Genomic DNA, 23,627 nt, shown 5'->3' on the forward strand with positions numbered 1-23,627 from the left:
CACACCGAGCGCCCATACCCGAATATGCAAGATCTGAGAAAATATGCACAGTACATTGATATGTAAAACTGATGACCGGACAAGCGCCCATCCACCATTTTTTCGCGATTATCTCTAAATTTTGAGTGGGCGCTTGTCCGGCGTTTTACGGTAGTTACTAACCATAGAGAAATGCAATATATGACAATATCGAGCATTGGGCAAATGGGGCCACATATGGAAATATATATGAAAGGGATATTTATGACCTTGCTTGCACCATTCGCTTTAGTATGGCATTTCTGTACGGGTCGGGATAGAAGAAACAGAGAACGAATATCTTCTCCTGCCGTACTCGTCACTGCGTGCTATTTAAGGGGCGATGCAACGATTATTACACTTTCAGTAAATAGCGCTCAAAACCATTGTTCATAACCTACGAAAAACGCGTTAGTTTTGCTCTCGCCGCTATGGTAGCCGAAAAAAAAAAAACGATAGAGAGAAACGAGCAACGTTCACTCGCATGACAGTTTTACGTACTACACTACACATAATACGATTTTTATTATTATTTTTTTTTTTGCAGAAGATGCAAGAGGCGCATATTTGTTGCTAGCTGTTGTATTTCTGCATACGGAGGGCAGCCAGTGTAATACCAGTAAAAATAGGGCGTTATTCGCAAGAATTACAGCTTAAATGAGTCATGCATGACGACGCTTAAATCAACTCCAACATATCTTTTTTTTTTAGAAAATTACGGCATAGCTATTGATTGCACTGCCAGGTCCCAGCCCGTGTGCTCCTATAATGTAATACCAATTAAGTACCTCCACACTTTGCAATATTGCGTCCTCAGAGAGAGAGAGAGAGAGAGAGAGAGAGCGCTTTAGTGGCTCCTGAAACGGTTGCCTTTGTCTCGTCTATAGACCATTCGAATAATCAGATTCTGTTCGCTGCCACCTTTGAAGTTTGTCTATTCGCGTCTCCAGCTCGACGCTCGCCCTCCTGCGGCGGAAACGGGAAGCGCTCTAGTGAGGGTCCCCCGATTCTCCTGCTCAGCGGGCATGGCGGAACTGCTCGCGATCATGGCTCGCGAAATGTCGTTTCCGAATGCAAACAACACTCTTCACTGTCCCAACGTAGTGCTGCAGCCGGTATGGAATTGTACCTTACTGGAGAGTTTTAGCATTGCGCATAGAAGCAAACGCAAGCGGTGTGCGTTTGCGTTAGAGTTGCCTGCCCCACGTTTTGCGTGCGCCTCATCGCCATGCGCCATCCAAGACCGCCAAGACCGCAATTTCGGGCTCCGCGCACGCGCAGTGTGGAACACGCAAAGCTAATTCAAACACACAGGGCTTGCGTTCGCTCGTATACGCAATATTAAAATTCACTACTGTTTCACCGGCTTCCAACGCCAACGAAACGTGCTGCAGTGAGCAGACGTGCAAGCAGGTAGGCGCTCCTTCGAACTGGAAAGGCTGAGATTGGCAAAAAGACGGCGAGCAAATACAAAAGTAAATAAATGTTATGAAAAAACTAATAATTCAAAAAAAGTTTTTTTTTTTTTTTTTTTTTTTTTTTTTACTTTTGGGCATTTGGTTTGGAAGTATATTGGCGGCGACTTTGGACGTTTCGCCGATTCTCATAAGTCGCGACTTTGATAGCACAATATACTTTGCCCACAATTAATGTAATTTTACATAGATTTCTCACATTAGTTAGAATGTTTTAATTGATTTTAGACTATTTTTATGTTATTGGTAATTAAAATGCAGCAATTAGAACCAGTGATGATAATTAGCACAGTTTTCATTGCCATATTTCTTCGCGCGTTTAAAATTAGATCATAAGCAACAAATTATATTAGAGCTTGAAGAATTACTTATTCAAATATGTGAATTTTAATATTATTAATATTAATACAAACCGCGGCAATCTGTGCCTCCAATTAACGCCAAGATCAAGAGAATACGCTATTTAACCATAATAGTCTTTCCAGAACGGTATAATTCTGTTTTCTTTTTAGCATATGAAAAACACTGACATAGTTATCAAGATAGACAAACGGTCAAACACTGGATGTAATATGAAGTCCTACGCGTCACGCGGTGCTATAAAAACACACTCACACTTCAGCTGTCTGACTCGCATTCCGTCTTTGAATTTTTTTCTAATGAGGACAGCGTTTGTTAGTTTATTCGTTTGGTGGAAATATTGCAAAAATTATAATTATTCTAGTTCTGTGCTGGGATAATTGTCATTATTTTCCATGACAATTATCTGAGCGAGAAAAAAAGCAGCGAGAACGCACAGATATCAGCACTGATTTTTTCAACAACTACAAATATCAGCCTGAATCGAATAGTATGTCTCAAAATAAAGTTTCCGCAAACAACTTTGTCAAGTAAATAATTACGATGTGAGACACATCTTGAGTCATGAAAGAATCCGAAATTACGATCTATATCGAGAAATTAAATCCAAAATAGAGGTAAGTTTCGGTTTCGCTCCAGAATTAAAACGCGCATCCTTCCGTAAATAATACGCTAAACACCGCTCTTGTTTTCAGGTTAAAGAGGTGACCTGCGCTCATAAAACATTAGCTTCCTCGTATTACCAGAAATAATTTATATCGCACAGTGAAGCCAGCACACTAGAGAGGCTCAACAGTGGCACGCATCTCTGACCCTCACTAAACCCGCCATCTTGGAAAATGAGTGGCGCCACCTATAGTTAGTTGGAGTCGCGAATACTGGGCTGTGGAAGGTGTTCTGCGCATGCGCAGTAGATCTCTTGGCATTAGGCTCTGCGCATGCGTCCAGTGCCCAGTGACTCGACATTTATCGATCGGGCGTGGCAAGTTTTGCTATCGCTCCTTATCATTGCGGCGTCAGCTGACAGCCAAAGAACCAACGTTACTAAAACACTCATTTGCGAAACTCCCCCGTGAAACCCGGACCGCTCGCGTTCGCCGAGAACAAACTAAATACGATAACTGCGCCACCCTTTGGCGACGAGTCAAAACGCGAACGTTCATTTATATTGCTACTGCGAAATGGCACTGCCAGATGGCGCTACCGGCCGTGAAGGTGTGAAGACGTGCAGTTCCTACAATGGCCGCTGCGGGAGGAAGGGCGGCGTTGCTATCGCCTTTAGTTCGGTTCTCGATTACGGATCGAAGTCACTTTTTCGAGGCATGCTCTAACGTTGCAAAGATCCGTGCACCATCGTAATGCGGAGCGCAAGTTCGTCTGCTTCGTGCACATTGGTTGCGATGATGCCAGAACACCAAACTCTTATTCTCTGACTGAAAAAAAAAGAAAATAGTGGGTATACTTTGAGGCATCTAGCTTTGAGGTCTACCCACTAACCTTTCAGTCACAGCCGATCAGAGCTCGGCGTCGTTCTGACGTCACTGCAACTCCTCCGCAAGAAGCAGACGACTTGTTCTCTGCATAGGACCTCTCTTTAAACTGACAATGAGTAGAGGTACCATATCTTCCTCGGGCAGCTTGTCGCCGTGTAACAATTGACAAATACACTGTTGTTTATATTATCCTTTATTTCCGAGTTAAAAAGAAGGGGCCCCGGTATGCCTCCCTGCGGCACTCGTGACGCCACCGGTTTCTACAAAGCGCTGTCCGCTCAATTTGGCACAATTTCATTGCGCCAAAATGTCCCATAGTTGAATCCGAGACGTCGGAGACGAGATATAAAATAAAACAACGGACACGCACACGTATTTCATATGTATGCATAAAGGAATTCGGGAATGAATGGTAGCTCGGGCGACCGAAGCTATAATGGCAAAAATAAAGACCGGCTTCGGAAAGCACAACACGGAAAGTGTAATGGCGACGGCTAGCAGACGCACTTGCGTAAGGGTCCTTTCTGTCTAGCCTCGCAAGCTGCCGACTGGGTAAATCAAACTGTGCAAATAAAAATTATTATTATTAAAGTTAATTCCTCGGATTTGTATTCTTGACTGAATCTAAAACGTTTCCTATTTTCATTCTGTTTCAGACAATCGCCATTTCGAGGTGTCCTGAAATTAAAAAATTGGTGCTGTAGTAAGTTACAGCTCAAGAAGGTGGGGCGAGGGAAAGGAAGGCCGGGGAGGAGGAAGCAGACGGAACGCTAAAGAGAGAAGGGGGTTTCCTTCTCTCCTGCGTTCCATCTCCTTCCTCCTCCTCGGCCTTCCTTTCTCTCGCTCTACCTTCTTGAGTTATAGCGTGCTTGTTTTTAACTCAACACCGTGTACCCCAGAAACTTCGTTATTTTCCAGATTCCTCTCACCACCTCTAAATCAGTGGCAGTCAATAAATAAATAAATAAATAAATAAATATATTACCTGCATTAGTATGCCGGTCAGTTCAAATTTTAATTTAAAGAAAATGAAATCTAAATTACGTCGTCAAATCTCCGCGAAGATGTCTCGTTCATGCATAATAGGTACCGAAAGACGCCTAGATTCTAAGAGAGAGAGAAAAAAAAATGCCGATTTATAATTGTAGATAACGTATTAAGGTAGCCGAGCTGGTTAAAGTTAGACATTTCTAATTTGAGACGTCTTTCCCCTCTTTGTAGCCTCCGTCTTGGGTTTTAGACACGATTTATAGCGCCGTTTTTGAAAAGAAACAACGGGGGCGACGGACCAAAAAGGCGCCGATATCCACCCAAAATAGGCGCCGAAAACAAGAGTGACCCCGTCGTTGGAAAGGAACTGAAAGCACCGACCGTGAATCCACCCAAGAGCAGATGACGAGCACGCACCACAACACACACACAAAACCAGGAAGCAAACGTTCCGAAAGCAAGTCCCATCCCAGTCCATCCAGACAAACGATAGCAGTAAAAGAAAAAAATAAAAAAAAATAAAGGAAGACGGAAAGCCTGCCAAATAAGACAGCCAAAAAGAAAGCAGGGTCGCCGCAAAATGGCAACAAGCTAAACTCCCCTCCTCTCCCCTCCCCTTCCCCATTAGCTCCCTCTCCTGTAGCCCCTCAGAAGCCCTCGCTCAGCCAGGCACACCTGTTTGCTCGCAGCACACCGAGCACACCCTCAGCCGTCGGGGGAGAGAGCACGTCGCATCGCTCGCTCTTCTCTCGGTCTCTTTTTGTGTGGTTTTCTGTTTGAAAGGAGTGGAATTTTTTCGCCCGCGCTGTTCGTTCATCCGCCAGGCTACCTGCGCCGGCACCTCGAGCCACGTGAGTTTCATTTCGCACTGCTACTTTAACCCCGAACTCATTGATTTGTTTATCGATGCTGCGAAAAAGAGCAAAAAACGTTTCTTGTAGTTGTGACGCGTCATGTGCAGGCAGGCTAACGTGGAATAGAGTCTGCATAGACGGCGATGCATGCTCTTCTCTTACGGCCAATATAATGTCTGTGGAGTCGTTACATTTTGCGGTAGGAGAACTCTTGTGGCGCCTCCCTGTCTGGTTCGGGATGAATCGCTCTCCAAGGTCAGTCGAGTTGGCCCTCCTTACCCTACGGAGATAGTCGCGTGGAAAGAAAGCTGCTCGCGTAGAATCGTCGTGAACGTTCAACCTGGAACGGCTCCGTGCCACGACCGGAAATAGTGACCGGAACAAACACAATGCACCGAGAAGGTGAGGGAGAGAAGGAGGCGAGAACACCGAGCTCTGGTTGGAATTAGTGGGTAGACCGAAAGCTAGCAGACTTTGTCTTACGTGCACACGTGGAACGCGTTATAGCACTCGGAACGCAGGCGTCTGGCTCTTGCATTCGAACGCGTTGCTCGAGTGCAGTGGAGACAAAACGCAGCTAGCTTTCGGTCTACCCCCTAATGGTTCGAACCAGAGCTCTGACGTCCTACCAGCAGATGACGCTTAAGCTTTTAAGCTGCGGTAGCACATCACGCAAGAGTCAGTTTGCCGACAGTCTGAGGCGTGTTTGTTCCACCGTCCAATAGACCGTGCGCAAACTGTCTGGAGCGAACGGTCTCTTTCGAATGGCGTATGAGCGGCGGGCTGCGGCATTACTGAACCGCGCTAATGAAATAGGTTCAAATAACCAAACGCTGACCCGACTGTGGCGGCTTAGCTTCTCGATATTCGACCAGTGGCACTGTCCATCTCCAAGGCCAGCCCCTCCCTGACCTCTGTGAGTTGGCAGCTGACCGGGGACCCTGAACGTCGGACGAAACCGGTGTTCAATAACCACGCAAACCTGATCAAGTAGATGCGAGAAAAAAAAATATATCAGGGTCGCTACAGCTGCTTGTCTCTCCCTCTCTCTCTCTCTCTGTTGTTTTCCTCTCCCTCCAACATTTGGGACGGCAAATTTTTTTGGATGCCTTGTTTTATAAACATTACACGTATTGCAAATTGAAAGAGACGCGCAGGATGTTTCGTTTGCCCTGATGTCAATACCCGATAAGGATACGATGTATGCGCATCTCTTTCGTTATCCGGATTATCGGACGATCTCCTAAGACTCCTTATCTCTTCGTAACTTCTCCGCCACGCGCTGTTGCAACCCATCATGTGCGATCTGCGCGAGAGCCTATCGAAGATCACCAGTTAAGCAAATAAGAGCTTGAATGTGTAGACGACGAGGAGTCGATCTGCCTTCTGAGGTTGGGCATACGTCACGCTGTACGTGAAAAATTTGACCAGTATGCAGTATCGGCTCATCGAAACAGGCAGGAGTGGTGATCTAATCGAGGGATCATGGATTCGGGTCAGTTGCGAGTTTGGCGATAATTTCTGTATAGAGCGAGCAGGATGATACGCCCGATGTCGTCGGCGTCGGCCTTTCGCCCTTGGAGACTCTCGTCGACTACGGAGCTATTTATCAATCGCCAAGGACGGCCGACTTAGCCTCGCGTTTTAGTTGACAGCCCGCGAAGACTTAAAAGGAGGGAAAAGATAACGCCGCGCGGCGTTACGCATATCAATGAGCTGCCTATAGTGAGGTCAGCTACCGTGCTCTAAGATATTCTCAAATGGCACATTTTTTTTTCTTTCCAAGCTCGCCGAAATGTAACCCCTGGGCGCAGTGTTGACGGGTTTTATTGCATCTTTTTATATCCGGGTAAGTTATCTAATCTTTGTAGTCGCTGCAGTCGCCCCCACCCTCTCCTTTTGTATGCCAAGACAGGACCGAATCCAAGAAAAAAAGGTTGTTACAAGCTGCGCATGGTCGAACCAATACGCAGCATCGTTTATGATCCTATTAAGCGAGATTTTTTTTTTCTTGCGATGTGCCATACTGGATAATTAAGTCAGAAAATTAACTAACTTCCTCAATAATAATTTGTCCGAAAACCCTCCAATACAAAAGTTGTGGAGCGTGTTAGAAAAATCACGTGTTTCCATCAAGGTACCCTTTTCGTGTCAAACTTCTTTGAGCTTTAAAATAAAGGAACCCGGAAAAAAAAAAATCTTACGTCATTAAGGGCAAATGCATCGCAGTTCGCTATAGCCAACCGGCAACGGCCAGGCGGCGCCAGCAGGGTGAGAGCGCACGGTTATACCCTGTCTCGTTGTAAGTTGGTAAAGGGTAAACGATAAGCCCCACATTGCGTGCCGAAGGCTTCAAAATGCGCGACGTATACGAGCGCAACGCACACATATTAGAGCATGACGCAGCGAAAAGCCTGATACTTCTCCGGAGTTGAGGCGCGCTCCGGTGATAGACAGTCACATTCCGATTGGCCCGCCAAGGCCGTAGCTTCCGCTCTACTGGCACGTTATGCGATCACGGCTTCCTGGGATACCCAGTATTTCTTGCTTCAGACACTAGACTAAGCGGCGCCACCAGAGTAAAAGCTCACGTTTGAACAATGCAGCCACCACTCCCAGGGGTACCCAATATTTCTTGTTTCAGTCACTAGATGGCACCAAACCAAACAGCATTGCAGGTTGCCTATAGGGAGTATTCACTGGCTGCCATAGCTGTGTGCGCGACTGCTGAGTGCGTGCTGACAGCGAGCTTCAGCAGTTCTTTTGCAACGTGCATTCCACACCATCAAGATAACCGGTCCTAGCAGCCTATTAGTGTGAGCTCGTTCCGAGCCTGCGCTCTAAACAGTGACCTCAAATATGGCGTCCAGTGAATACCCCCTACCTTTCCATAAAAGCGTATGAGGGCGCGTTCATTGCTGTGTTTGTGTGTTGTGCACGCCCATTTGGAGCGCCCGCTGGACTGTGATTTAGCACGTGTGGCCTGTGATTTTTGTGAACAGCGGAAACGTGCGTACTCCGTTCACCATTGAGCTGAGACCACTGCCACAAGCACGAAAGCGAGGTCGCTGCTTAAAATTGGGCTGTGTCTGTGTTTATACAGCCTAGAACTTGGTCTGCCTCACAGGGGCGACGAGTCTCCCAGCTGTAGATGAGCAATTTAGCCAGTGCGGTACAACCGCTCTTTAACGTGCACCACGCAATAGTGATCCGTGACCGCACGCCGGTACGATGCTCATCCAGATCGAAACGGGCAGGGCATTGAACCCTGGGGTGTTATGTTGCGCTTTTTGCACTCCCAGGAGACTTGGAAGAAGGAAGTGACGTCGACGACTAGAGCAAACGCAGATTGGATGTTGACAGAAGAAAACAAAATCAACACCCAATCTGCGTTTGCTGCGTTGTTGACGTCACTTCCCTCTCCCTAGTCTCCTGGGAGTCCAAAAAGCGCAACATAGCACCCCTGGATCCCTGGGTTCTGCAGCGCGAGCTTTCGCTGCACGTGCTCCGAGCTGGTGTGCGCTAGACCACTCGGCCACCGATCCCGCGAGGTCGCTGCTTCGAAGCGCTCTTCCGGAGAACGAGCACCCGTGTTAGAAATGCACGTCTCAAAGCCAGGAGCGCGGGCTAGCTCGCGCTTGCAGCTTTGGCTTTGTATAGTCTCAGCTTAATGGCGAACAGAGTGTAACGAATAATATCTTGAAATCTCTTCTTTTTTTATTTTTAAATCTCGCGCGTTCTTTTTTTATGTTTGAAGGAAATAAAACACGAAGTATAACGACACGATGGAATGTGGCGCCCTACAACTTTTTCGTCGCACAAATAATGATTGAAAAGGTTAGCTAGTTAATCTGCGTTAATTAGACAGTTTGGCTTATCGCAAAAAAAAAAAAAAAAATATATATATATATATTCGGACTTGCTATATAGCACTGTGAACGATACTACGCTGGTTCGATGCGCGTCGCCTTATCCATTGTTTACGCTTAGTGGCCTAACCGGGAGATGATGGTAAAGTGTGTGTCCCCCTCCACACACACACACACACACGTGCACACACACTTTTGGAGAAAAAGAAATTGCTTGGGCGGGGCACTGCTTCCAGTGGTAACATTACCTCTTCGCGCGGTAGAGAGTTTGGAAATAAACAAAAAGAAAGACGTAAATATGTGACTCTTGGAAGTCCTCCTCCTCCTCCTCCTCCCTCCCTCCCTCCCTCCCTTCCCTTCCCTTCCCTCCCTCCCCCCCCCCCCCCCCCCCCCCCCCCCCCCCCCCCCAACGCAGAAAACTTCTCAATAAATCCAGGGATAGCCGGTAAAATCGATCACTACTGCGCGATGCACGTCCGAGACTTGGCTCTCAAACTGCACTTACGTTTGCAGTAGCCGCTCTGCAAAGGCTGGTCTGGCCACCATGGATAGAGAGCGCTCTGCAATTTCATAACTATCGCCCCTTGGTTATAGTTACGAAATTGGAGAGTGGAAGTAAACTGGGCTTAGAAGGGCAAAGGGAGGAATCCTACTTTCGTCTTTAAATTTCTAGGCTATAGATGGCGCAAACTGCCGCCCATTCAGAAGGGTACAGCCGTTAACATCTATCCATCCATCCATCCACGCTAAGGCACCAGTCTGGCAACCGCAGCCACGCCTTACCTGAGACGGCATTCTCTATGGGAAACTGACGGGGATGTCGGTGGGGCGGGGAGAGGGCTGAATGATGTTTTAGAAATCGGCAGAGCCCTAGGATAGGTAAGGGTTCAAGTGCCAATATTGAGGGTGAAGTCTCGCAGAAGAAAAAGAAGCAGCTCAATATAGGATTTATAAACATGCAGAGGGAGGGGGGGGGGGGGGCAATAATAGTATAAAGTGGGAAGAGACTGCGGAACAATTAAATGATAAAGATTTTGTAGTGCATGAACTGGCAGAGACGCATCTTAGAGATATGGAGGAACCATTCTACGTGGCAGGCTATTCTTGACTGGGGTGCAATCGATGTGAAGGAGAACGGAAAGGATGCGGACTGGGAGTACTGCTTAAAGGACAGCGCTGGAAAAGGGTGAGGGAAAGCTGCTGAGAACACAAATCATATGAGGTTTAGACACGCTCATAGGATTTGTTTTATCTGCAAACGGGAACTGATTCGAGAGGAAAATGCGCAGCACTTGACGTGTATTTCCAAAGATGTTGGAGAAATTGGCCTTTAATCGGAAAGTATTATGATCTTAGGAGACATGAATGTACACTTTGAATACTTCGACGTACATACAGATTAAACAGGGAAAATGCTACAAGAATGTTGCGATGCTCTTGATAGAGCGCTTTTTAACGCCCAAGTAAAATCCGATGGAAAAATAACGCGAGAGAAAAACAATTCGCACTTAACAACTGATTAGTGTCTAATGTCTAGCAAATTGTTCAACAGGCTAGGACACATTGAAATAGGTTAGGAGGGCACGAAAAGCATAGGAAGTGATCATAAGCCACTTAAGATAAAGTTTGGTATACAGCAGAACCAGAGACACGTATTCTTGAACGAGAAAATAAATCCGCTCTAAACGACGCCCAACTACAAGAACTACCCGAACAAATTGAAACTATATTATCTAGAATTGAGGAAAGATTTAGTAAACACTTTTAAAGGAGAGTTCGATAAGTGGAAATCGGCCAACCAACTCCCTCCTCCCCGCCCCCCCCCCCCCCCCCCCCCCCCCTCCGGGGGAGGGGGGAGAGGGGCGGGATTTGGTTGGAACGCTGGTGTTTGCAGAAGAGAATGGATGATAAGTGCATTTGAATAACATTGAGAAGGTTGGAAGACTGGTGGAAATTATCTAGGAAGAATTGAATAACGTACAACTAACAGAGGTGCGGACAGGCGGGACAGGAAAATTCGGACTCCCTCCCATGTCCCCACTCCGAAGTGTGAACCCTGTCTACCAGCGGGCCCAGTGCTGAAGTAACGCCGGCTAGGTTTGACCGGAGAAAAATTATCGACTCCCTCGACGGGGAGGGGGGGGGGGGGGGTAGATGTTTTTAGTTTTTTTGCCCGATCCCCCCCAAAGGTTACCCTGGTAGTGTCCCACACTGCCTGGTGATAGTTACGAAATTGCAGAGGGGCAGCAAATTTGCTTAGACGGGCGAAAAAAAAAAATCACACTTTTGGTTTTTAATTTCTAGGCTAGGAGGCGTAAGGTGCCGCCCGTTATAAAGGGTACAGCCGTTAGCATCCATCCGTACATCCATCCGGGCTTGGCTACCAGACGATTTACATACAATCTCCTTGCCTACATAACCGTACAGCATGAAGGCGGCGCCCAGAGGCCATACTTGCGAATAGGGATGTCGCTGAATTTTTGTCGAACCGGATTTTTAGGTCGAACTTTCGGGGTGCGACTGTTTCGACGAAACTTCGACCTTTTAACCAGATTCGACCGGTTCGACTTTGTGGACAGTGTGGCCAGACCGTGATACAAGCATGTCTAGGTTTGGAGAATTTTTTTTAGAGCGCAGCTCTTAGGCGCCCATTTCCGGCTTGAGCGGCGTCGGCGTCACCGTCGCCTTCGGCGTAACCGCGCGGTGCATTATGGGTAAATTTTCCCGAAGGAACCCGAGGTCCTCTGAGGTCCTCCCGAAGGACCTCGGCTTCCTTCAGGAGGACCTCGGAAGAACCTCGGGTTCTTTCCGGAGGACCTCGGGTTCCTTTGGGAAGACCTCGGGTTCCTTCGGGAGGACCTCGGAGGACCTCGGGTTCCTTCGGGAGGACCTCGGGTTCCTTCGGGAAGACCTCGGGTTCCTTCAGGAGGACCTCGGAAGAACCTCGGGTTCTTTCGGGAGGACCTCGGAAGACCTCGGGTTCCTCCGGGAAGACCTCGGGTTCCTTCGGGAGGACCTCGGAGGACCTCGGGTTCCTTCCGGAGGACCTCGGGTACCTTCGGTGACCTCGGGGAGGGGGGGTCACGTGACCCCCCGAGGCCACGTGACCCCCCGAGGTACCTTGACACCTCCCCCAGGTCACGTGACCTCCCCGAGGTCGTGTGACCCCCCCCGCCCCGAGGTCATTTGACCCCCCTCCGAGGTCACGTGACCCCCCCCCCCGACGTCACGTGACCTTCCCGAGGTCACGTGACCCCCAAGGTCGCATTACTCCCCCCGAGGTCACGTGACCCCTCCGCCCTGAGAACACGAGACCCACAGTACCCTTCCCTCCTACTCCTCAAGAGCTGCGCTCTAATTCGGCGTTACAGGTAGTTGTAAACGGCTTTCATTTTTTATGCGTAGAGTTATTTTAATTTTATGAAGAGTTGCAATTAAAAAAAACTAATTCTAATCCCTGAAGAAGTTAATAACTTACTTGTTTTGTACTGTATTAACTGAAATAACCAATCAGTGCTGCCCTTAATTCATTCTTTAGCCATCACTATCTTATCCGAAGCCAACTGGCCAGCCTGTTGCGTATGCGCATAGCAGTCGAACCTGAGTTGAACCTTTGTCAAACTTTTCACAAGAAACCTGGTCGAACTCGACCTCAACCGGTTCGCGACATCCCTACTTGCAAACGGGTATAAACAACAGCGGAGGTAGCACCCATTTCAAGAAATACTAACTTATCGTTGTTTTAACCCGTAACTAGCCCATGTGAAATTTTTCGAGGTGTCGGATCTAAACTGTGAACGTAAACGCATACAGGTGTCACGCTGAACATGCACTGAGTTTGTTGAGTTTCCCGCGCTTCTACCGGCCCCGGAGAATGACGCGCCGCACTTGTTCAACATCCAGTCATTTATTGACTCTCATCGTCGACCGCAACTCACACGACCCCTTGCGCATACTTCTACGCCGGCCTTTTATCAGCGGCGGAGCTCCGCTCGCGTGGTCAAGGCCTCTGGCGTGGCCGATTACACTTGGCCACCACGCGGGGGTGATGGTTTTCTGTTTGACATGCGGGTAACCTGGTCGAACGCTTTCTGTCACCAGGGTGCCCGCAACCTTCAACGCCGTCCGCCTTCGCAAAATTTCACAACTCGCACTCTTTGAACCTTTCTCGCAGGACCATACCTCCTGCGTCCGGTGGAGTACCAGCACGCTCATCGACCAGGACACCCCTCTTCGGGAGCACCAAGCGAAGCGACAAGTGGGTGCATCCAGCCTCCCTCCTCGAGTGTGTTATCGCCAAGTGCCGTGTTGTGTCCAGCGCACGGAACAGTGTAGCCTTGGCGCGTCCGGGCGCCGAAGAGTGGATGCAGCTTACTGGAGACGGCGAACTGAGGCGCTGCAACTACTACTCCGAGCACGAGGCCGTGCACAGGGACAACTGGGAGTCCAGCGAGTACTCCTGGCTCGTCTGTAAACAGGTACGCTCAGCGTCTCAGATATCCAGCTTCCGGTCACTGACAGCCTGAGAAACTCACTGGCTAAGGTCCCTGGATCCTGGGATCCAAGCTCCTGTATGGCCGTCATTTCGGTCCATGGAATGAGCCGTTTCTTTTATTTCCACATTCTTGGTGGTTCAAACTCCTGGTGACATGTTGCTTTATAGCAGTGGTTCTCACATAGGGGCCCGCGATCCCTTTGGGGTCCGCGAAGGCATAATGGGGGTCCGCGAAGCCCTCCCTTGTCAGTCATGCGCGGCAATAAAAGTTTTTTTTTCTTCTATCCGATTGAGAAGAAGCGTTCCGATGTTCGGGTGAGTTTTCTCGTGTATATGTCAATCAGAGAAGCCTACTTCACCACCCCTTATTAATATTCACTTATAAAATCATTATCGTAACCTATAACTTTCCCTTCGCCTCACCACGAACGGGAACCTCCATCATCTCCTCCGATCAACAAGGGGTTCGCGAATCATCAATGGCTGAGAACCACTGCTTTATAGAGACGTTTCTTGCATATAAATTTCAATTATCCTCACACCGGCGAAACAAGCGCACATCTTCGTAACCGTCACCACAAACCGGCGTCGATGGCAGCCTCGAGAAATAATTTCCCTGTCTCAAAATACGCAAGAAGGTCCATATCATTGTATGAGATTTGCGGAGCATGATTGGGAGGCTGATTGCATATACACTGGGAAAGAGGCTCAGATTGGCGAGGAAGGCTTTCAGTATAAGACGACGCCCCATTGCGATCTGGGCGCGACTGGTTCAGGACGACCCTTTCGAAGATTTCGGTGGGACCGAAATTGCGATTGCCATGGAAACCGATCAGCCAATCACCTTGCGAGGTTTTTATCGTCTCTATAGGTTCTGTTCACTGACCTCCACTAGTGGGCTGGATGGCGCATTGTGCAAACAGGTATGAAGCCACCGGAAGTAAGCGGTTTGTCTCGGAAGTGAGCGCTTGACAAGCTTTCCCACTCTTACGAGCGGTAGTCCAACCAGTGTCCAAGGCGCTTGATTTGCTTTTGTTATATCAGGAGAGCCTGCTTGTTGCGCAATAACAACTCAGGCAGGCCCGAGACGTCTTCTTGGAAGCCATTTGATGTGTGAGCATTTCGGCATGCCTAATTCTCAAGAATGCTTAGAAGGTATTTTAAAACCCATGTAAAAGTGCGAGAGAGCGTGATCCAAAACTTTTACTAAATTTTCTATAAAACTTAGCAGGCACTCGACTTCCGGGATAAACATCGAACTTCCGGGGGCTTCACTGGCGCCCGTCTCGGAACGTGGCTATAAGCGCCATCCAGCCCCCTATAGTAGAGATCAGTGGTTCTGTTTGCGCCTGGCTGGCATGCAGGCAGGAAGGCAATGGCTTTCAGTGACTTTAGCCGAGTCCCGAGCAGGGTGGCGCCATTAGCCGAACGCAGATGAACGAAGCGGGAAGTGTGAACACAATAGTGACCTTCTGCGTTTTACAGCTGTTATGGGCTCTTCCCGCAACTGGAAATGACGTCATTTGTAGTTGTTGTTGTTGTAGTTGGCGATGTATGGGTTCCGTCGCCGATGTTGCAAAATCCTGGAAAAAGATCGTCCGCGTTCGCCAATAGTGGGTGTCGGTTTTTGTAAAAAACGCTAGAAACGCCAAGCGTCATTTTTATCCAGGGACTTTAGCTCACATCGGCGGATTGACTTCCCCGGTTTCCATCGGCCCCTTCACAACTCGGCCATTTTCTGGCCCATCATATATTTTCAAAAAAAGAAAAGAAAAAGAAACGTGCGCTGTGGCGTATTTCAACGTGAGAGCTCGGGCCATATTACATTTAATTATCTATCTGTTTACAAATGCCACGTTTTTCACATTCGTGTGTGCGTGAACCAAGGCGGGCGTTGATGACGATCCCGTGTCAACCGTGAATGTGGTCATCCAACTCAGCTCTATAAGATTCTACGGCGTCGCGAAGCTCAGAAGGCAAAAAGTCGCAAGTTCGGCCGATTTATCGCTTCACATGGCTTGCACGTTTGTCATTGCACCACGCCTGTGTGAATTCTACTCCCTCTTGTAAAAAGCAAAAAGAAAAAAGGCGATAGTACACAGTTTACGCTGCAAACATTGCCAAGGCCACCACAACGACAGCTGGTGTGACGTCAGTACAAGCCATGAAACCACTGCGCTCGTGCCTTCGGCTTCGCTTGCAGCTATGTCGAAGATAGAGCTTTGAGTACATAGACGTTTTTGGGTACGCGTTAGATTAGAGCCCCCTTTGCTGACTTTCTCTTGTCTGACCAACATACCTAGGCCACTGAAACGGGCGTTGACGAGCCCCTTCACAAAGTCCAAGGCTGGGGACAAGGATACAATAGAGAATCTAAAATAGCAATAACCTGAGCTGCAATGGTAAGGATGAAGTGAAGTAATAGGGATACGAGGAAAACAATAAAACGTGAGGTATATGTTATGCTGCTGCCATTCACAGTTGCCGAAAGATGCAACAGAAGTTAGTCAGTAACCAGAAGACACATAGAAGTGGGGCCACTGAATAGCCCAGATGTATCATGAGGACGCTACCAGCCATCAAAGTCAATCCAGCACTGAAGCTATGTGACTGTCTGGGTTTGCCTTGCGATTCCTGGAGCTCTATAGGTCGCGTTACAGTTATTCTGGAATATCTTGCATCATCGGCCGCGGTCATATACGCTCTTAATCTGGGGCCGGCAAACGTCACGGCTATAGACGGCCCGTTCAAGGTTGGAGTGCGAACGTCGCAAAAACAGCCGGCCCACCGGAATATGATTATAATGCAAGTATATGCAAAGGTGCAAGCGAACTGGACAAAAATGATGAAAGTGATGCCTGGAGAAGGGGAACAAGAGGGACAAAGGACAAACACACGCTAGGTGACTGGTGTGTCCCCCTTGTTCCCCCTCTACTCCGGGGATTATTTTCGCCACCGGAATAGCCATGTACTCCGTCAGGGCAGCCAGATGCCCCTTTTGCTTTTCCCTGTCACGGATGAACGCGGCCGTTCATTTTTAGCGGCCCGTTATTGTCGGGACGGCTAAAAACGGGCCGGCTAGCTCTCAGTGGCTTCTATTTTCTTTCTTTTGATTTCTTACTCCAAGGTGGACGCGTATGCGCCGGTCATATTTCTTCATTTCTTTCTTATCTTTGTTCGGGCTCGCCGCTCAGCGCGGGCGTTAGAACATGACGTCACTCCTTCGGAATAACATCATCGACCGCGGTGGATGTCGGGAAACGAGTGTAAAGTGAGAATCGGCTAGGTAATAAACTAAGTATAAATAGAGAAGAAACATAACTTCAAACTTCCTTTAGGCTGGCATATGTAGATGTTTGAAGCCTCTCATTAACATGGGCTGAAAAAATTGGGAGTTTTTGCATGTTGGAGAACGTGGCCAGCCGTTCAAAGGATCCGCCCCCGCGTTAGGACACTTTTGGTATTGCCGTTAGTTTACCCGGCTTGGAGGCAAGGAAAACTATCAAGGTACACTATTTCTTGTGCGATTACGGGGTGAATCGAGAGACACGTTTTAATTAACTTATTAGTAAAATTAACCTATATATAGTTCCAGTCTGAAATTTACTGGGTATTACAGAAGACCATTAAGTCAGTCAACTGTAAAATGATTGAATCACATTTCAAGTGTGGAATATGCAGAAGTTATCACTTGTGATACAAGTGTAATTAAGGCAGGCGGAGCGAAAATGCAGTTGATAGGATCCGGGGAAACATGGCATATGGACGTAATTTTGCTATGCTCGCGCTCCCAAATATTTACAAGTTTTCGATTATGCCCAGAAAATTTCTAATTGGAACTATTATATGCCTATTTTTACTAATTAAAACGTTAATCAAATGGTATGTTAACCAGACGCCTGATTGTACAAGCATATTTTTCATAGTGGCCGCTGAGTCGCTAAAGGCAAGCTTAACGTGACGAAAATAATCCCTGGAGAGGAGGAACAAGAGGGACGAAGGACAAACACAAATCTCCAAACACAGCTAGGTGACTGGTGCGCGCCCGAAAAAATCTGCCTGGTCCGGGTATCGAACCCGGGACCTTTCCATTTCCAGTGGAGCGCTCTACTAACTGAGCTAACCTGGAGTTGCGCGCCATCAGAATAAACGGGTTTTATCAGCTGCCACCAGTCTATAGTATTAACAAGGGTGAAAGGTTTGCATTTTAAGGTTCTGATTATAATGCAAATAAATGCAAAGGTGCAAGCGATTTAACCTTCTTTGAAGCTTCGCGATAATTTCTCGTTACCGTGCAACAGCGGCTTCGAGTTTGTTCTTTGAGAGCGGCTTTTAATTTCGCGAATTGGTTTACCATTCCTCCGTCATGTGCGGTTGACGAAATAATTGTGACTTGAAGAATAGCAAAGATAAGACGTAAAGTGCGCGAAGTAGCTGGGAATTGTCTCCATTTAACATCGCAGGGCTGTCGACGAGAAGTCTGAGTAACTGCTTTTGAAACGCAAGTTTCTTTACCTGCGGGGGGAAGCTGGCTTCGGAAATAAATACAGTTTTGCGGAAAGCTCGTGTTACGCTTTTATTTCTTGCTACGTAGCGTTTTTGAGCTCGATCTGCTCGATTCGGGGCCGCCATAATCAGATGCAGGCGACGGAGGAACTTTGATGCCCTGCATTCAGGACGAAAGTTTCTCCCTTTCTAAAAGAACATAAGTTACAAAAGCGTTCCTCCGTTTAGAGAGGACTATAGGTCCCCTTCTTCTAAGAGTGTAGGTTCTCATAGTGTTTGAGTTTTCTGATCTAGCGTCTCGTTTGCACGAGAGCACGCGCAGAAGAACTGCAAGATGAAGTCACATGTTCGCGCTTACCGCCTCGAGAGCGCTGTACGAGCTGTAGGGGGCGCTTTGATCAGCATGTTTTCCACAAAGGTCGATGTTTACCCAGCACGAGCCGATAAGTCGACCCAGATCGAGGGGGCAGACTGGACATACGTCAGCATGCGTCAGCGTTTTCACAGATCGAACATGAGCGTCACGTCGCCCACGCCAGTCGTGTGCTGCGTCAAATAAACGATGCTGCTGTTGTTGTCCCCATCATGGGGCCTTTGGTGCACCAAGAATCTCGGAGGCCACGTTTCCATGAGTCTAGTTGTCAGACGCAAGGTGCGCGATGATTGAACCACCCATGGCAAAAAAACGTTTCAGGGTGAGGAGATGCTCCTCGCACTGAACCGCGCGCGTTAGAATCGGGCGAGTACGGTGTGCCCCCCGACCTCGTCCTATTTCTGACTATATCCATCATCTTGATGGAACACCTTGCAACTCAACGCGCATCACTGGTGGGAGGCCTGGGTCGTTCTCTGCTGTGGACGGAGCGCAATGAATGCATTGGGTATATAATGCGGCATTTCAAGGACCCGGATTGCTCGAATCAGATTTTCATTTTTTTTTACTAGATCAAAAACAGAATGTTTGGCCCATGTTCTGAAATTGAATATCTCTTCCACGAGTGTCGAACATGTTCAGGACAGATAGAATGGGATTGTTTATGGTGGATATTTTGAACGGCGTTTTTCTTGTAACTATGAAAATGTTTGAAGGGCTATTCGTGGGATAGTAAATTTTGCACAAGGTTGTAAGTGGTGACATTGAGCGGAAAGAGACTTTTATTTTCCTCTCCGATCAACCATACAATTCATTTGTTTCGATGCCCGTTTTAAATCCTTCACCGCTTTCTCAAATTATGTAACAGCATCGCTTCCCATCAAGTCCACGTCTTTGAAATATTGAAATATTGAAAAAACGGATGACCGTATTTTTCAAAGAAAGAGGCGCGTTTGGCAGGAATGTTGACGTCATGTTTCTCCGAGAAGGAGAGGGAACGGCCTCGCGTCTTCTCCGCCTCGCGGCCTTGAGGGAGCGAAGCGAAGAGAGGAGGAAACTAGGTATATTGACGGTCACGCGCCTCGTCGGCCTGGTTCAATCTCGACTTCTTTCTCCAAAAATACGGCCGTCCATTTGAGATATCGCCTTACTAGTCGTGTTGTAGGGATTGCAGCGCCCCGCTTACATCTCCAACATTGTTTTTTTTTTTGTTTTTTTTTTTTAAATCCAAATTTTGGTTCACCATTCCTTTAACTATTCTGGGTATCTTGGGACATTACAAACAAAGATTATTATTTCCATTAGGATTATTATCGTTGCAGTCTCAGTAACGCGATAACAATGTGGAGATGCGTTTCCCGACGAAACCTTTTTGACGGCACTAGCTTTCACCCCTGGTACGACGGTTACGTGAGCATATTCTTTTGTTGGCAGTTGCCACACTCATGCGTAAACTGCCGGGTGGTGCGCAAAAGCACCGGATGTCAAAAGCCTCGTGTCAAATACTCCGCGGTAAACGCCCCGGCCTTTTTGCCCCGCTTTCAAAAGCCCCAGTTTCAGACGCCCATGACGCGAATCCCCCGTGTCAGGTGGCCGGATCCTCAGCGCGAGGGTGGAGCATTCCGTTTTTAACTAACTGTGCACGCGAGGATGTGTAACAATCATGCCGTACCAGGAATAATTAGATCAAGGCTTCCCGTTCTTCATGGGTACGCTATACACATTCACGTCTTGTGACGTTACAAGTGAAAAGAAACTAAAATTAGCAGTCACTGGGAAAACATTAAAAGTTAGTTTTTATAAATAAGTATTCGTCGACCCTGACGCACGTGCGGATTCACAGTTCCGACGGTTCCGTCAAAACTGTTAACCTTCAGTTCATGTCATCGTACTTCTTACGTTTACAGCACCGAGCACCAGTTCTATTCTTACGTAGTTCTAAAAATATTTGTATCCATCTAGGTAGAAAAAGTCTATAATTCTACATCTGAGTGTACTTCTACGGCAGCGGAACGCATCGCAGGTTATGCAGATTTAGGCAATTGGCCACTTATACGTCATTCTAAGTTTTTATTTGGTTCAAGTGAACCTTATTTTGTTGTCTTTTAAACTTAAGATTTGCGTTTATAGACCCTCAACGGATTAGGTAAGGTCATAGAGCAATGCTGGTTGAAGTGCGAAGAGGGTGGGACCAAGAACTCTATCGTGCATTATAATACTTCTCTCCGTTTCACCTTATGTTGTACCGCAGCGAAGGCTAGAAGCGCGAGCTCATAGCTTTGGCAACTGCCCTTGGTGCACGAGAGCTTGTGCCGCCGAGATGTGCCCTAGAGCAAGGAGCTCGCGCTTGTAGCCTTTCCTGCAGTACAACACAAGGTGAAACAGTATAGAGGCGTCTGGGATGTCACAAGGACAGCTTGACCAAGCCGCTGGCCCCCGCATGGACATCTGAGTAGCGCAACTAAAAGAACAAAATGTACGCGCGGTTCCATTTTTAGCCTCGAAAACGAAACTTGATTAGCGAGAAAATAAGGAAACATGGACATACAGCTAAATGATCCATCGTGATCAAAGACACCGCGCCCGCTGCAGATTGCTCTTCAGCTTGACAGACCACGGAAACTTCAGCGGCCAAAAGTTGGGACGCCGCGACGACAGCGACACTCGCGTTCGCTAGCACCAACCGCCAGGATCGCGACATCCGACAGCGTGACACTCCGTCACTTGTTGCCACTTCGGAACCCCTTTGGATGCAGGGGCGGAATAGGACGCTAAACGCACCATGCGGAGGCGTTGGGAACACACTCGGCCACCAATCCCCCGGACCCGACAATCGGTCGTTCGTGCTAGCGGTGTCGCACGTGCGTATGTTCACGCGGTGCACCGTATAAGCTATTCTTAGCAGTATGCTCGGGAACGAAAACAAAGTCAATGTCAGGCAAGGCAGGAAGAGGACTGCGCAGCAGGGAGCCGCAAGCGTGCCGGCGCTCAAGGCCGCGTGGCTCTTTACCGTGATTATTGCGCACTCGGCGTCGAAGCACGCTTTAAAAAAATTGCGTTGCTTGTTTGTTTAGACAGCCTTGAAGTTAGTAGCTGTAGATGAGAAATTTAGCCAGTGCAGTAGATTCGGAAAGAGGTGCGTTCTGCTTTTAGTAAAGATTTTCCTTGTTACGTCTCTGCATGCTAAGAGCATAAAGTAATTGTACGATTTATTTTTTTTTATTTTTTTGCTATCTTTATACCAATATTTTCTTTGTTGGCTAATATTTTAGTAATGTGCATGTATGTGTTATGTTCTCTGTTGCTGTATTTGGGGGGGGGGGGGGGGGGGGTGCTTGTCAAGCAACTCTAGTTGCATTTTTCCCTGCTTCACTCCAAGTGGATCATGTCGTCAACGTCAACGTTGAAATCGACGTCGTTGTCAACGAAATATGACGTAAGAACGCAGTCTTGATGACGTGTGACGCGCCTTGACAACGTCGACGGGGACGTTGACGTCAAGGCGTCGTCGGGATGTCGCATTGCGTTGTGACGACAAGTCAGGTCCCGGTGACGTTATGTACTGACGTGACGCATGACGTCTAGGTTGTATAAATATATAGCTCGGCGTTTTATTCTTTCTATGACATTGAGCAGTGTGCCAGTCGAGCTTGGCGTTTAAACGCAACGCGTTCTTCATAAAAAAAAGAAGCTAATTTTAACCACTTCGCTCGTAGCACCCAAGAGGGCGCTACGAGCAAAGTAACTTGGATAAGCCGTTTTTTTTTTTTTTTTTTTTTTACATGCGGAAGTGCGAAAATTGCACTCCGGTGTCCCCACTTGTCCTTTCTAGTAGACTCTAACTGAGGTAGATTTCCAAGGGCATGTCCTTCCCAGAAGTGGCGCGCGGCACGTGTCTCGAGCATTTCCACAATAATGATTGGCGCCACTTTTCTGAGGCTTTAGCTTATTTTAAGGCCGCGCTGCCACTTGCTTCCAAGTGTCGCACGAGGCACGGACTCGTGCATTGGCGTGTTTAATGATGCGATGACGCTTGCAAGACATACAAACACATCGAGGGGCTTTAAGGCCGGTACAGACACTTGCGTTTGAGTGCGTTTGACTGCGTTGCGTCGAGTACGGAAAGCGAGTCACCGGCACATCTGTGCTTCGTATGAAGCGTGGAATCCAATTCAAGGAATCCCCTTGGCACGCGATGTAAGCAGCGGGGAAGTCCTGGTTTCTCGCTGCCGCAACGCAGTCAAACGCAGTCAAACGCAACTGTCTGAACCAGGCTTTACTGAGTACGTGTGACACTTCGGTGCGACCTAGGAACTCGCGGAGCGCGAGGGTACGCCGCACGTTCTTATACCGCCTGATTGGCTCCAAAGGTCGTACGTGGCATTGGCCCACGTCACTATATTATTGACAGTGAAAGCTCATCGCGCGGCAGCGAGACACAGCACGTGGCTATGGCATCACTACATCATACATGAGCCGCTTCTCATTGGTCGTATTTTTTGTGTGTGTGGTGCAGCAGACAGAAATTTCACGCAGACGGCAAAACGGACAAAAACTGATCTCGGTGGTGACAAGCAAAGGACTCGTTCATCGAGTCGCTGTACGTGCAAGCTCGTGAAAACAGCAGCAACAACAACGACCGCTCTGGCTCGGGGCATTTGGTACTGGTGTCGCCATCTCGTTACACCCACTGCAAATAAATCAAGCGAAAACTGCCCTATCAAAGTTATTTACGCAAATACCCAAATACCGAGACATTTAGTCTGCCCGTAAGGGTTTTAAAATTAAGATGGGAGGCACCTTTACTACGTACTACCATTTGTTTTTTTACTCCTTTAATCTAAGTGCTTTTAATTTCAAAGCTGCCTCAAAATGCGCTCAAAACAGTCAAAATGGTCGTATTTCCTGATTTTATTAAAATTCTACAGCGCTCTCAGGGAAAAGTTCAAGGATCATACGACCTTCAATATATCTTCATAATGAACCTAAAACATTATCATTTACTATGATGCATTCCTGAAATGCAGGTTTGTGTAGCGCATGTTTATAGACCTATGCATGGGCGTTGGTTTACAAGAATATTAAAACATATTCAGCAGATCTCCCGCTTCTCAGTTCTTTTGGCGTTCACCTGGAGAATTGGTGTTTAAACGTTTCATCGACATTTCAAGCAGCGATGTCAAGATAGGCTTTG

The 23,627-nt window shown here is 47.7% G+C and overlaps 1 protein-coding gene across 1 annotated transcript in view; it reads left to right on the forward strand.

Moving 5' to 3' along the window:
* The first annotated feature begins 13,452 nt into the window (after window positions 1-13,452).
* LOC8031023 (alpha-aminoadipic semialdehyde synthase, mitochondrial) overlaps window positions 13,453-23,627 on the forward strand; it is a 97,061-nt gene continuing 86,886 nt past the window's right edge. Inside the window, exon 1 of the mRNA XM_040207517.3 lies at window positions 13,453-13,537. The gene's annotated coding sequence lies outside the window, so the exon portion shown is untranslated. The remainder of the gene's footprint in view (window positions 13,538-23,627) is intronic.

The sequence above is a fragment of the Ixodes scapularis genome, unplaced genomic scaffold (assembly GCF_016920785.2).
Source record: "Ixodes scapularis isolate PalLabHiFi unplaced genomic scaffold, ASM1692078v2 PGA_scaffold8__174_contigs__length_109621045, whole genome shotgun sequence".
NCBI lineage: Eukaryota > Metazoa > Arthropoda > Arachnida > Ixodida > Ixodidae > Ixodes > Ixodes scapularis.